Below are 10,052 nucleotides of genomic sequence, written 5' to 3'. Positions count from 1 at the left end.
GTTTAATTTCAATTTTAATATCATATAATATAATGCAGAAGCAAACAAAATGACTGAACTATCATGCAAACTATTTTTCAATAGCATGCTTATTAATTTCCTTAAAAATGCCAATGCATTTTAAACATAAACTCTTGTTTATTAAGCTCATAATGTTAACCCAAACATTTTACATGCTATCAACTGAAGCAGGCTCTCATACTTTGGGGAAACATCTAAAGCATTCTCAAATGAAATATCAAGGTTAAATCTCCTAGCTATCTAAACCATCACTTCCTGGCTGATGGCATAATATTTATCTTGACAGATGTCAGCTTCATAACGCTTGTGAGAAGTTTGTGGATTTCATTACCTAGATTTACAATACTGTGCAACAGAGGCTAAAATTGCGCTATGAGCTATGACAGCTGGTAAAAACCTGCCGGAAGGACAATTTTGTCAAACATAGGAAGTTCAAAGAAAGCTCTCCAGTTAATGAAAAATGTAAAAACTGAAGAGCCTAGGGACAACAGCATAAGAGAGGAAAGAGAATGAAAAAGGAGTCAAACTGCTAAGCTACCTGATGCCTGCACTGATATTTCATGGGACTCCAGATAGAGATTTATTTTAGTTGCATAGAAGTAAAAAAATAATTCAGAATCTATGTAGAACACACAAAAGTTGATTAAATGTATTTGAGGAGATTTATGTATATGTTTATACTTGTACATGTCTCTAAATTTATTTGTTCTGATTCAATTTGATTAGGAATCTGCCAATAGAGAGCGCATGTCATATTGCTTAAATAATTCCTGTTAAAAACAAAATGAAAATACAAAATTTAAGTAGATTTTGCATCTTACAAATTTACAATAATAAAGGCTATGATTCACATTTGAGGTTCTAAGACATAAGAGATATTTTGTAAGATATACAGATAGAAGTAAATTAACATGTAAAAGTCATGCCTCTTGTGCATAAATATAAGAAAAGGATTTCATTTGTTCTTTGATTTCCTTGAGAGTTAATAGAAACAAATAATATTAGTATGACTTTATTTTTATTTCCCAGATATATTCCCCCTTCCACTCCTTGTTTTTGATGCATTTACTAATGTATCAGATTATTTAAAAGAGGTAGGAACAAAATACAAATGAAAAGGATTAAAATATGCCATTTCATCATCCTACCAGTAGAGTTGAAAATAGTAATAAATACAGATGTGACATTATTTATACTCTTAATGGTGGAGGATTTTGCATAACATGTGATTGAAACTACATACAAATAAAGTAATTCAAAGTCACTGTAGTACTTTTCAACACATGTGTTATAATCTAATTTCAAAAGAAGTACTAGAGAAAAGGAGACTAGAGACTAGAGAAAAGGAGACAAGGAGAAAATGCACATTATTTGAAAAATAAAGGTGCCTCAAAATTAGAGTTCTCTGGAAAAACAGAAATAATAATTTTCTCTCAAATGTGTCTCTGTCATCACTGTCAGTCTGAAAGAAGGGTAAATTCTAACTGCACTTTAACCTGAAAGCTGGAGATCCAGGGAAGACTTGATGCTGGAGTGAAATTCAATGACAGTGTCCAAACAGAAATTGCTTTTCCTCTGGACATATTATTCTCTTAAGGACCTCAGTTGATTAGGTAAGACCTAGTTTTATTATTGAAGGCAATTGTCTTTTCCTCAAAATCTACTTAGTCAAATTTTAATCTCATCCAAACATCAGAATAATATCCAGACTGATGTTTAGCCATATATGTGGATCCTTTGACTGGAAAAATTGATAAACAAAATTAATTACTAGATTCTCATTTGTTGTTGCTGTTGCTGTCTTGGATTTTTAATTCATAAAAAATGTTGCAAGTAAATAAAACTGTATTCACAGCTTTCAGACAAAAGCAACTATTATTTATTATTTGCTTAAATGTGGATATACTTGATGACATGTTTTGTAAAGTATATCTGTTAATAATTACTTCATTTACTTATAGATATAATTAACTAAATCAAGGACACAGTACTAAATTTTAATAATATACTTTGGATGAAAGGTCTAACAATTAGGCAAACAATTGGAATACCATGTTAATGAAAAATAATATATCCTGAATTTTTTTCAGTTTTGACATTATGCCTGCCATGTTTGTGATATAAAACGTCCTCCAAAAGTCTCATGGGTTCAGAGATGGGAATTAGGAAGATGCTTTGGATCAGAGTTTGCCTTAATCATTTTTTTTATTGCTGGGTCAAAATACCTGGCCTCCTAAATTTATTTGGGATCACAGTTCCCAGAAATTTCAGTCCATTGCTGGCAGGCTCTGAGCCATGGCTGCATGGCAGAGGGGCCTGTTAGGAAGGAAAACCTCTCTGTAAGTGCAAGAGGAAGAGAGGAAATGGATGATCTAGGAAGGATACATGTGTATATCTTTCAGCCAGACCCACTCTCTAATAACAATTTAGCTCTACTGCCACCATTATATGATTAGCCTTAAAATCTCTGCCTATAAGTACATGAGGCTTTTTGGAAAATTGTTGATTTAAGCCATAGCACAGGTGTTATACCCATCAGTGGATTAAAAAAATGATAAGCTCATAGCTGAATGTGTTGCTTTAAGAAAAGATGTCATTGAAATATTTCATTTTATAGAAAAGCCACATCTTCTTTATCCAGTTTCCAACTGATGAGCAAATGGGCTGTTTCCAAGTTTTAGCTATTACAAACTGTGCTGCTATAAACATGGGTGTGCATATATCACTGTGGTATGATACTTTTAATTCTTTGGAAAGATGCCCATCAGAGGGATGGATGGGTCAAATGGAACCTCTAATCCTAGTTCTTTGAGATATCTCCATATTGATTTCCATAGTTGTTGCACCAGCCTGCACTCCCACCAACAATGGAAAAGGGTTCCTTTCTCCCCACAACCCTGCCAACATTTGTGATTGTTTGATTTCTTGATAGTAGAGATTCTTTGTGGAGTGAGGTGGAATCTGAGTGTGTTTTTTCTATAAAATGGAATACTACTCAGCCATAAAGAATGAGAAATTAGATTCATTCATAGGAAAATGGATGCATATTGAGGTTATACTCTTAAGTGAAACAAATAAGTCACACATGTGTAAATACTGAATAGTTTCTCTGATGTGAAAAACTATAATTGTAAATAAGATCCTAATGGTATAATTGACAATGTGTAACAGGAAGAAAAAGGCTAAACGTGTAGGGGAAGTTGGAAGGGTAGGGGAAAGGAAAGAAAATAAAAGAAAATATATGAGAAAATGAAAAAGTGGAAATAAAGTTTTTGTTAATAGGGAAGGGAGGAGGGGTGAAGGGAGGGCAAGGATATGGGGAAAAAAATGAGAACCAAGACCTGTCATGTAAAGGTACAAGATCCCAATGAGTTGTTATCTTCATTGTGTTTTTCTAGGATATTGTTTAGAATTGTTTGGAATACTGGCTTGGTATTCATGAAGTTTCTCAGGTATTATTTGTCATGGAAGTATCTTATTTCTCCATCAATTTTGAAGGATAGTTTTTCAGGATATACCAGGCTAGGTTTAAGGTTGTTTTCTTTTAGGACTTGAAATACCTCACTCCAGGCTCTCCTTGACTTGAGGGTTTGTGTTGAAAAGTCTGCTTTGATTCTGCTATGCTTTCTTTTATATGTTATTTGTTTCTTTTCTCTAACTGCTTCTAGGTTTTTGTTCTTCTGTTGGGTTTTCAGGATGTTGACTATATGTCTTGGTATAGAATATTTTTTATCACATTTAGTAGGAGTCCTATATGCCTCATTTATCTGTGTGTCAAATTCTTCCCCTCTGGGAATTTTCTATCATTAATTCTCTGAACAGCTTTTTTTAAAATATCATTTGTATTTTTCTCTTTCTACTTCATGGATTCCTATCAGTCTTAGTTTACTTTTTTTTTTTGCAACATCTAGGAGTTGATGGATTAATCTCTCATGGGATTATTTTTTTTTTTTTTTTTTTTTTTTTTTGGGTACCAGGGATCCAACTCAAGCTCTTGCACTTGTGAGGCAGGCACCAGAGCTACTGAGCTAAATCCCCAGACCAAGAGATCTCTCTTTTTCGTGGTCACTAACCGCAATCCTGTCTTCTATATCTGAAACTTGACCTTCACAGTCATTCATTATGCTTTGCATGCTTTCCATAGAGTTTTTAATCTCCTGGATATCTGTTTGAACCTGTTTCATGGATTCTATTTCTTTCTTATGTTGGGCATCCATGGTTTTCATTTCTTTCCTGCTGGCTATTCATGGCTTCTATTATGGTCCTGAACTCATCTATTTTTTCTGTTTCTATTCTACAGTCTCTAATCATGTATTTCATTGCATTCACCATCTCTGTAGGTATCTGGGAAATAGTTTCTCTTTCGAATTTTTCTAGAGCCTGATTGATCTGTTTTGTTACATCCTGTGCTATGAGTTCCGGGTATCCTGGTGGTTGATTTTCAGACTTTACCACCTTGTTTCCCCTAGAATTTGCCATTGCTGAGCTGGAAGTCTCTCTTTGTGCCTTGCTTAAGTATTTTCTCACTTTTATTTTTGTTGGGCTGTCCTTGGTTTAATTCCTGGGTTAGTGCTTTGATCTCCATGATATAGCTGATCTTTAGGTTTTGAGTCTTTAATGACTCAGTGACACTCTCATTTTCATAATGTCAGGAAGGACAACTCATTAAATCAATCACAACCCTTTTGCCCAATTGATACAATCAGCAGCACAATAACATCAAGCATAGCTTAGAAATTGAAAATTTGTGGAAGTTATTAATGTATCACATTTAGCCATGTGAATTAAACAAAATTCAAGAACAAGTTCAAAATACGTTTATTGTGAATAAACTTTTCAATATAGTAACTATCCTTCAGGATGGGGACTTAGAAGGAGTTGGGAGAAGAGGAATAGATAGGTAGAAGGATAGGAGAAGGTTTCAAGTGTAGCCAGAGGACACAGGATGACCAAGCAAACTCTAGGAAATTGTTGCAGACAAGAGGCAAAGACGGAGTGCAAGAACAAAGACAAGAGTAGGACAATTTAACATCAATGGGGAAGCTATAAATTGTACTTACTCACTTTCTTTTTAAACTAATGATAATCAGGAGAAGGAAAAAGAGAGAAGAAAAAAAAACAGAAGAAATCTGAATCAGGGCAGGAACAGGAACTAAAAGGGAGATAAAGAACAATGTGGGGGAATAAGAGGCTGAGCTGGAAAAAGAAGAAAGAAAAACGTCATAATTTGAAGAGCAGGAAAAAATAAAATTTTAAAACAAAAATTAAAAATAAGAGGAAAAGAAAAAATATTTAAGGGCCTCCACCAGGGAATATCTATGCTGCCAAAATAGAAAATGTGGGTAAGTCAATTAGTCTCAGCTATCCAAGAGCAGACCCCTGAGATTCAGGCTGAATTGTAGCTGCAAGGCCCAAGTTGAGCTCCCTGACCTCTTTCAGGGTTAAACTCTGTTCTGTTGCAGGTTCCAGCTGTCCTTCCCTGAAGATAGCCCAGGTTCAGATGGAAGGTGGTGATCCCTTCAAGTTACCAGCTATGGAGGTCTGGTGTGTCTTTATTGCAGTTGTTCACTTCTGTTCTATCTTCTGGAGCTCATTTCAATGGACTTTATGACCACCTGTGCCTCTGCAGTGTGGATCCAGGTACTGGCATAATCAGGAGGCCCCAGAACAGGGTGGGTGATGAGGCAAGGGTGCCTGCATGGCTGGGCTGTTCTCACCAGTCTGCTCCAATGAATGCCAGGGGCGCTGGAGGGTAGGAAAGCAACCTAGCTTCCCAAGTTGGTTGGGCAGTCATCACCGGTCTGATCAGATGAATGTCCAGGGTGCTGTTGGGTGGGGAAGTAGCCTATATTTCCATATTTGGCTGGGTGGTTCTCACCGGTCTGCTCTAATAGAGTATTTGTCCCATTGATATAAAGTGACCTCTTTATTGAAAATTATGTCAATTATGAAGGACATTTTCATGGGTAGCCATAAAAACTTTGGAAACTTTATTTTGCCAAAACCATTGAATAAAATTATTGTAAAATTTAAGAACATCAATAGGTGATCGAAATAGGGAAAGTGTTAGTAACTAGTCTATCTAATCATAGATAACTATAATAATCATTTGCAAATATTACACAGCAGGCACAATATCATTCAAAGAGGAAACTGCAAGATGCTTATCTAAGCTTGGGTTTCTTTCTAGACACAATTTTTAATACAATTAATTCAATACAGAACAGGAAATTACAGTGATTGTATGGCCACAAATATATTATTGAATCAGATTTCATGGGAAAATAACTGAAAAAAGAATTACGTGAAGAAGCTCCAGAGATTTGCATAGGATGTGTTTTTGTTTTCTAGCAGAGTATTAAGATGAAAAGTTACAACAGGGAAATTTTTAGATAAATAGGAAGATGCAGGGAGAAAATGGCTCTTCATATACATAGAATCAAAAGCAAGGAGAATCACTATCTTAATCACAGAAACTATACAAGAAAAACAACTGAATGATGGTATTTAAATGTCAAAGGAAGAGAGAAAAGACAGTCAAATTAGGTTTCCTCAGATAGTAGATGTTTTTCAGAAATTAAAGCAATATAAAATGCTATTCAGGAAAAATGTGATAGAATTTGTAACTAAGGAATGTGGCCAACAAGAACTACTAGAGTACATTTTTAAGGGAATATGAAAGTACTAAATAAATATCTGGATGTAAGAATAAAATAAGTTTATTGACCTCAACTAAAAACACAAATGTAAATCCTATGAGCTTTTTTATACACATAAGCAAGATGCAAAAAAATTAAAAGGATAGAGAGGCAAATGAATGTATGTCCTTGAAAGATTTTAATTTATTGAATTGATATAATGACTAGTTTTATACATACTGTTATAAATTACATTCTTAAGAGCCACTGCTCAGTCCCCCCAAAGTACAAGTGTGTAGTGAAATCAATAGGAGATTAAAGAAAGTGATTAAAGAAAAATGAAAAGGGCAACAGAACTGTAATAGAGTCTACTATAATAATGCTAAAATAATTTTAAACTTAATTAAATATACACATAAAAGTGCAAAACGTGATACTCACATAAAAAGAAAACTGATATAATGTTAGTTAAAATATTTTCATTTTAAATATTAGACTGACAAAGTAAAAAGGAAATAAAGCATAAAGCAGCAAACATGAATAGAAGATTACTATAATTATTAGCAGGTACAAAGGAGAATTAACAGAGAGGAACATTTCCTAATAAGAAAGGAATGAATTCATGATAATCTCTTAAAGTTTCAAAATGGACCTCCAATGTGAAAGAGTAAAAATGTACATTTTAGAAACACGCTTATTCAAGATTTCAGTATCATATTTGTCAATACTTGCTAGAAAGAGCAAAAATTTAGTACATTTTTAGATATCTGAATGCCTGAACTTTACACCAAAATAGCACAATGCATTTGTACATAAAACAGCATAGACAGAGCTGGGGATTTATCTCAGTGATTCCACCACCTGTCTCACAAGCACTTGGCCCCAAGTTCAACCCCTGGCACAAAAAACAAAAACAAAAACACTATGTACAGATAACACTAATGGAAAACCTACAGATAAATCCAAGAGATTAGGAATTACAGAAATAATGTTAGATTTATAGGATTAATTAAATTTTTACAAAATTGCAAGTTAAGTTGATGGAGAAAAGACAGCCTTTTCAATCAGTGGCTGAAATAATAAAATATTTCTGGCCAAAAATATAAAAACAATGCTTCTTCTGTAGTAATTAACAAATGGCTTTGAATAGATAATTTACCAAAAATAGTTTTAAGAATGATAAAACTGCATAAAAGTACAGTAAAAAACAATTATGCTTACTGAAAAAAATACAAGTTAAAACCATTAAGCCTTACACTACACAATTACTAGGTCAGCTAAAATTAAAAAATAAATAAATAAATAACAATTCCTAGGTTTGGCAAGGACATGGGGTGAATGGAACTCTTGGAGATTTTTTATTGAAACATGCAAAAGTGCAGACATCATGAGTACATAAGTTGTTATGTTGTATATCATAATATCCCGCTCAACAATAAAGAAAAACAGATCATACATTGAAAAATATGGACACATGTAATTTATATTATGCTATATTTTTTAAAGAAATGAAATAAAGAGGAAAGGGTAAACATTATGACATTGTTTATTTTAAGCTATACATATGGAGAGTTCAGTAGTAGCCAGCAGTGAGGGAAAACACAAGAGGAGGCATGAACTGCAGAGAAACTTCTGAATACATTTTTTGGGGGAGGGGTTGAGACAGGGTCTCACTACATAGTTGAGACTGACCTGAAACTCACCCTGTAGCACAGGCTGGTCTCAAACTCACAGCAATCCTCCTGCCTCAGCCTCCCAAGTGATGGGATTACAGCATGTGTCACCACGCCCAGTGTCAGAATACATTTTAATTGGCTGGAATTATTTTATATCATTATCAATAAAAAAGTAGTTATATGTAATTGTAGAAATGCATCAGACTTTAGACGTTGCAGGTGATATTTTTCAAGTTTAAATATTTATAATTGACAGGTTTCAGCCAAAGTAATATTCATATAATTCAGATTTTGAGATATACCCCTTCCTCAGCAAAATTTCAAGTTCATTTTTGAACTTCACAGAAGGAATATGAATTATCCTTCTGGTATATCTAGTAGTCAAAAGTCCCTTGGCTGTGGAATGCTTTCATTTTTCAGAAGGAGAAATTGTATCTTCTTAGCAAAATTATAATTTGACTTTAATACCATTGTCTTTACTATTATGAGTAGAGTTCTGATACACATGGCAGTGCAGACATTTCTTTGACAAACTGAATTCACAATTTCAGATAAATACCCAGAAGTGCGACTGCTGCATTTCATGAATTTCTGTTTTTAGTCTTTTTAAGACAACTCCATAGAACTAAAAATAAATCAGATAATAGATTGACAATTAGCAGAGGCCTTGGTTATGAGATGGATAGGGAGGTGATAATTAAGGGTATAAAGGCTTAGTTAGATAGGAGGAAAAAGTTTAATTGACTTTAAACTATTGAACAACTTGGTAAACAGTTGATAATTGAGAAATGTTTCTTTTAATTTTACTGGGAAAGTGGATCTTGCATGTTGCTATTACAGAACATGTTACATATTACAGTTGCTGGATGGACTCATCTGTATTTGTTTATTTTACATTGTATCAAAATAAGACCATTCTATACCATGTAAATACATACAGCTTTAATTTGTTGATATCTAAATTTGAAAAGTCTTACTCTGCTGCTTAATTTTTACCAGAATGTGAAGAAGAGCCTGCACTCCTCCTCTTGTAACACAGGAGCTGACAGATGGGTGAGGACACAAATATTAGTCTTTTTCTTCTTTCCAGAGTCACTATGAATTGGAACATATAGTGTCTACTGAGAAGCCATGCAAGATGGAACAAAGGTCACTTTACAAAGAACTTTGCATGAATTACCTGAACAATTTCTTTACTCCTTCCCTAATATTTCCTAAAGGATTCTTGATCAATTATTTGCACAAATATGTTAATTTTTTGGTGATGAAACCAAACTGAGAACAAAGAGACATTCCTTAGTGCTCTTAATTAGTGCTCCCATAAGAGAAAAATCCCTTTTGAGCCTGACTGTATTTAAAATAAAAAGGAATTATATTTTCAGAAGGGTCCATGAAATTCCAAAGCTGGTTCATGGTTCCTTATATCTTCTGTACCTTGTGTGTTGACTTCAATTCTCTGCAGTTTTCTGTAGTTACTTCTATACAATATATAGGGGTGGGGGAAGAAAAGGCAAATACAACACTCCAAGGGGAAATTCTGATGCCAATTCCATCTATTAAAGAATCCAATGTTCATTTATTAAAGTGAAGTGTATTAAGCCACCATATCTTAAAGGGAAAAAATGTTTTAATGTGTTGTAAGGATTTTATCTCATCCTCATATATCTCTTTAGAGAAAAACATCTTATGACTTAACTAGAAATATTGACTGTGATGA

The sequence above is a fragment of the Fukomys damarensis genome, unplaced genomic scaffold, assembly GCF_012274545.1.
Source record: "Fukomys damarensis isolate Sample0158 unplaced genomic scaffold, DMR_v1.0_HiC HiC_scaffold_24, whole genome shotgun sequence".
Lineage (NCBI taxonomy): Eukaryota > Metazoa > Chordata > Mammalia > Rodentia > Bathyergidae > Fukomys > Fukomys damarensis.
Note: the sequence above shows the minus strand (reverse complement) of the source record.